We start from the raw sequence: 6,148 nt of genomic DNA on the forward strand, positions 1-6,148 counted from the left end.
CATGAAGTACTAATGTATTAGCAGATATAGATTTTAGTGTACACGGCGACTTTAGACCTCTTCATGTGTGTCATGTGTCTTATGTGAAGCCATGTACATTTGTTTGTTTGTTTGTTTGAGAGCAGAGAGGAGAGGCATAAAACACGTGGACGGATGAGATCATCACACACAGAGCAGACGGAAGAGAAACCAGGAACACTGTACATTCCATCCTGGGAGTCAAACTACGGATCATCACAGAGTTCACAAGAAGACAGGAGACTTTCCCACTACCCCCCCCCCCCCCCCCCCCCGCAAAAAAACAAAACCCATCTAGTGCAGACGAGTTCAGGTTGTGTGTGGCTGCAGGAGAGGAGAGCACTGCCTTAAGAGGGCCTCGGGGGTCCAAGTCCAGCTTCCTTCTCCCCCGGACGGGGACCAAATCCTCCCGGACCCTCGGCGGCCGGCCGACGGATGAACGGAAGGGGCTTCTTTCTTCCCCGAGGCAGACGCTCGCGGTGGCGTTGGATGGCGGCGGCGGCTCCAGACTCTCTGAGACTTCTTCCAACTCATCCAGCAGCTCAGTGAACGCCGGCCGCCGGAAGGACTCCACCTGATGGAGGAGAGGAGAGGAGAGGAGAGGAGAGGTTTTGACTGCATGAGGGGACGCTGCATTCTCGACACTATCATTTGATGCATGCCAGTTTTGCGGATTCGATTTTTTTTTTATTATAAAATATTTATAGCTGGTTCTGATAGATATACATATATACATACAGTCAGGACCATAAAGATTTGGACATTTACACAATCCTCATCATTTTGGCTCTGTACACCACCACAATGGATTTTGAATGAAACAATCCAGATGTGCTTTAAGAGACCTTCAGCTTTAATTTGAGGGTCTTTACCTCCACATCAGATGAACGGTGCAGGAATTACAACACATGTTGTACATGGCGCCTCCTTTTTAAGGGATCAAAAGTAATTGGACAAACTAACATCATCATCATTGTAATTGTCAATTTTAATTCAATTCATTTCAATTCAGTTTATTTGTATAGCCCAATTTCACTAATTACAAATTTGTCTCGGAGTGCTTTACAATCTGTACACATAGACATCCCTGCCCCAAAACCTCACATCGGATCAGGAAAAACTCCCAAATAACCCTTCAAGGGAAAAAAAGGGAAGAAACCTTCAGGAGAGCAACAGAGGAGGATCCCTCTCCAGGATGGACAGGTGCAATAGATGTAATGTGTACAGAAGGACAGATTTTGAGTTAAAATACATTCAATTAATACTTGGCTGGAAATCCTCTGCAGTCAATGACGAAGTCTGGAACCAGAGACGTCTCCAGACGCTGGATTTCATCCCTGGTGATGCTCTGCCAGGCCTCTACTGCCACTGTCTTCACCTCCTGATGCTTCTTGGGGCATTTTCCCTTCAGTTTGGTCTTCAGCAAGTGAAATGCAGCTCCATTGGATTCAGGTCAGGTGATTGACTTGGCCATTGCAGAACATATATACACATATACATCTATATTTACATACATATATATATATATACATATACACATATATATGTAGATATATATATACAGGACTGTCTCAGAAAATTAGAATATTGTGATAAAGTTCTTTATTTTCTGTAATGCAATTAAAAAAACAAAAATGTCATGCATTCTGGATTCATTACAAATCAACTGAAATATTGCAAGCCTTTTATTTTTTTTATATTGCTGATTATGGCTTACAGCTTAAGAAAACTCTAAAATCCTATCTCATAAAATTTTAATATTTCCTCAGACCAAGTGAAAAGGAAGATTTATAACAGCTGAGTGTTTGTCAAGGCTCAGGAAACCCTTGCAGGTGTTTCGAGTTAATTAGACAATTCAAGTGATTTGTTTAATACCCTACTAGTATACTTTTTCATGATATTCTAATATTTAGAGATAGGATATTTGAGTTTTCTTAAACTGTAAGCCATAATCAGCAATAAATCAGAATAAAAGGCTTGCAATATTTCAGTTGATTTGTAATGAATCCAGAATGCATGACATTTTTGTTTTTTTAATTGCATTACAGAAAATAAAGAACTTCATCACAATATTCTAATTTTCTGAGACAGTCCTGTATGTATGTATGTATATAAATATACATATATTTGAATATACTCTTTATTTTTATTTTTTGTATACATATATTTATATATATTTATATATATATATATAGTTTTTTTTAAATATATACATTTTATTTTATATATATATATATATATATGTATACAAAACCTCTAAATATAAGGTCAACATGAAGTACTAATGTATTGGCAGATATAGATGTGTTTAATCTTTTATGATGAATTATAATATTTAGTATTTAATTTATTCTTTAACTTTCACAGACCCCATTTTCTCATCTCCTACTAAACGACGAGTCAGAACAACGACAGTGCAGGGACAGACACCTCATCATTCCTTTATCATAAAAGATAAAAACACATGTCTATCTTCAGTAGTTCTCCATCACTTGTCTTCCAACATTAATATCTTTTGATTCACGTTGCACATGTGTTGTCATACTTCCACCTACCATGCAGCAGCTGGCGGCGAGCTCCAGGAGACGCTGAGGACAGTCGTCCACCAGCTGCCTGAAGGCCTCCACGTCCAGCCCGTAGTCCTCGAAGACACGTGTTATAATTACAATATAATTGTAACATAATTATATATATATATAATAATTATGGGTCTTTTTCACAACACAGAACAACACGTTTACCCCACACAAAACACAAGGCTCACACGCGCCGTTGGGTCATAACTCAAAATGTATGAGGCCTGACACCAATTCAATACGCAATCTTCATGCACGTTATTGCTTCTACGTTCTTAAATAAAATAATAATCCTCACAACTTTACCGGAGCTTTTTGGACCGTCACATCAGAGAATGTCACTTTCAAAAGCCCCGCCCACATATACAGCCGCTTGTTGTCATGTGACCTAATAGTGAGTCGTGAGCCGGCTCCATTGGTGGAAGAAGGACTTGGCTTTGAGTATTTGAACACAGCCGCTGGTCTAAGCTACTAACATGTGGCAATGTTGCTGTTATCTTCAATTTCACATCACACTGTTGTTTATGTGTTTAAGTAATGTGAGGTCTGGGACACTCAGATGGGCTTTCTACTGCACAATAACATACATTATCCTGAAATCACACACAAAGCAATTCATTGATATTACCAGTGCAGCCTGAGTCAGCGAAATACACGGCACACCATCGATATGAACTCTAATAATACCGATGTGAGGTCACTACCTGTGTCCTGGGGAGCATCTCTGGGTCGGCAGAGATCCGGGCCAGAACCTCACAGAGCACGATGCCGAAGGAGAACACATCCACCTGGAACAAGGGACGGGCCGCGTTGTCATGAACTAGCAACACATATGAATAAGAAGACGCGTAACAACTGTTTTGATAAAGAAAGATCCGTTTGCTGCTTCTTTCTGTCTTCTGTGAAAGTAAATGAATCATTTGGGAGTTTGGGGGGGGGGGTTGTTTGGAACTTGGATACACAAAGTAGTTGTCATTGTTTTCAGGCACCTTATCAACCAAAGAAAAAATAGATTAATCAAGAATATTAAGATGAATTGATTGATCAGTTGATCCAGAATGCTGCAGCTCGTGTTCTCACTAAAACTAAGAACAGAGATCACATGACTCCTGCACTAGCTGCTCTGCTCTGGCTCCCCGTAAAATCAAGAATAACTTTTAAAACTCTTCTCTTTCCTACAAAGCCTTGATTGGTGATGCACCATCATATCTTAAGGAGCTTGTAGTACCATATTGCGCCACTAGAGAGCTGCCTCACTGCGGGGCTACTTGTAGTTCCTAGAGTCTTAAAAGTAGGATGGGAGCCAGAGCCTTCAGGTATCAAGCTCCTCCTCTTTTATGGAACCAGCGCCACCTTCAGTCCTGGAGGCAGACTCAGTCACCTCATGGAGACTGAAGACTTTCCTCTTGATGGTCTTATAGTTAGACCTGAACCAGGTTCACCTGGTCCAGACCTAGAGACGCTGCTATAGGCTGAGAGGCTGCTGGGGGACGCTTAGGATACACTGAGCTCCTCTCTCCTCTCCTCAGTGGCGTCCCTAGGCTAAAAAACCCGGGGCTAAAGCCCCGAATGTTTTTTCATTGGCCCCGAATGTTTTCAACCAAAAAAAAAAAAAGATTTGGTACACAAGTGGTTAACACCTCCAGGTCGCACGTGACGTCATTCACCCAAAACAGCGGAGTCAGACTGGCAGCAGGCGCACGTAACAGCAAGCTGCTGTCTGAGAGTGTTTCTATGTCTACAAATTTCGCTGCTTCACTCTTCTGGGCTAAGCCCAGCCGCCGCCTCCCATAACGCGCATCGCTCTGCCGTGATACGCGCCGACACATCCGCGCACACAGGTGAGCACACTCTCACTAGAGAAACTCACTCAGACCCCAAGTGGAGGACTCAGTGGTCCTGTAGGGTATCTCCATCCACTTACTGGCTGGCTGTTATCACCTTTGTAATGAGTATAGACAGGCACGTGCACAGACATTTTGGGGGGCAGGTGCTCAAACCCAAAAAAGGGCACCCTTTGCCAAAAATAAATTCTGACAGAGTTGAAGCATTGGCAGCATTACACTGATGAAGCTGTCCTCGACCTGCGTTTCCTCTGGGCAGGATTAGACAGCTAGCTTACATTTTCCTTATGAATAAAGATGAATTCTTATATGGCAACAACAGTACAAGCCTTCTGATTGGCTAATGGGTCATCATGCCAGCCACTATCGCCCTCCTGGTCTCATTCTGATCCGTATTGCCCTCTGACCTCAATTTCAAAATGAGCGATATTGATCGTCATCAACAGCCAAGAAGAAATTCAGAAGCAGCGAAAATATGTTATTGAAAGTGATGAAGACCGGAAACTATAGTTTGAATCACTTGTGTTGTTACTTTACTGTAAATGAAAAAATATTTTAGCTGAGCCGTGTTGTTCGTTTTCTACAAGATTGATCGTTGTAAGACTGGAACAGACCAAATAAAGAGATAACACATAAAACAATGAGGCACAAGGATAGCATGACACCGAGAGCTAGCATTGTTAGCATAGTCTAGCTGCTATTTTCTAGCTGTGAATTCTCGTGACATTTATAAACATACTTTCAAAATACTTTCGAAATTGTCTAAACGGCATTTGTACAACACAAAGAAAATGCTCTCTCTCTCTCTCTCTCTCTCTTCATTAAACATTTCGTCAGTAAAACGCTGCAAGGCTTTGAAATCACAGATTTCGTGGGTTTTTGTTTGTTTATTTTGTTTAGGAAACGTCGGACCAGTTGTGACGTCATGTTTTCAGCAGCGCTAATGTTGTGGTTGATTTATCACAAAACAACATCAGGGGACAAACACCGTCATGACCTGTTTGTCTGGTGCTGCGGGTCAGAGAAGAAGGAGGTGCAGCCGTTTAGTGGCGCGAGGAGCACTGCGCGGAGGAGGAAGTGGAGGAGGAGGAGGAGGGAGGGAGAGGCGCGGGGAGAGAGGGCGGGGGCTTGTGAGTGTCTCATGTCGGGGCGAAATTCTCACAAGAACTCAAATAAATGCCCCGTCGGATATCAAATCACATTTGTTGGGAGTTGATGCCAGAGAGAGTAACTTTTATTCTTAAATACTGCCGAATGAAAAAAAATGTCTCCAGCAAAAAGGGCACTTTTCTCATCCAGGGCAAAAGGGCTGGTGCTTGAGCACCACTAGGGCTCTATCTGTGCACGTGCCTGAGTATAGATATATATAACTTATCACAACGGCTTCCAAAGCTCAATTTTTTTCCATTATTAGAATAATTTCTAAAGTATTCTTTCTTTTAAACCACTCCCCTTTTTGCCCCCCCCCTGCACAATGACACTTACACACACACACACACAAAATAAATCCTACAAAACTGACACTGCCCGCTCATCTCTCTGATACACCTCCACCCCCACACACTAGAATAATAAAGAAGAAAAAGATGTCACAATCTCCGTGGAAGAAGATGAAGCGTGGGTCAAGGGCCTCGAGCTGGAGGTGTGACGAGAGGCAGGCGGAGGAGCGCTGCGGTTGCATAACAAAAAGATGGGTGCCCCCCCCACCCC

The 6,148-nt window shown here is 42.4% G+C and overlaps 1 long non-coding RNA gene across 1 annotated transcript; it reads right to left on the reverse strand.

The window, feature by feature from the left end:
• Nucleotides 1-496: 496 nt before the first annotated feature.
• Nucleotides 497-3,403, reverse strand: LOC130196524 (uncharacterized). Its single transcript, XR_008832264.1, has 3 exons — nucleotides 3,299-3,403; nucleotides 2,574-2,660; nucleotides 497-592 (listed from the first exon to the last, which is right to left on the reverse strand). It is a non-coding gene; the product is annotated as an uncharacterized LOC130196524 (long non-coding RNA).
• Nucleotides 3,404-6,148: the final 2,745 nt, after the last annotated feature.

The sequence above is a fragment of the Pseudoliparis swirei genome, chromosome 7 (genome assembly GCF_029220125.1).
Source record: "Pseudoliparis swirei isolate HS2019 ecotype Mariana Trench chromosome 7, NWPU_hadal_v1, whole genome shotgun sequence".
NCBI lineage: Eukaryota > Metazoa > Chordata > Actinopteri > Perciformes > Liparidae > Pseudoliparis > Pseudoliparis swirei.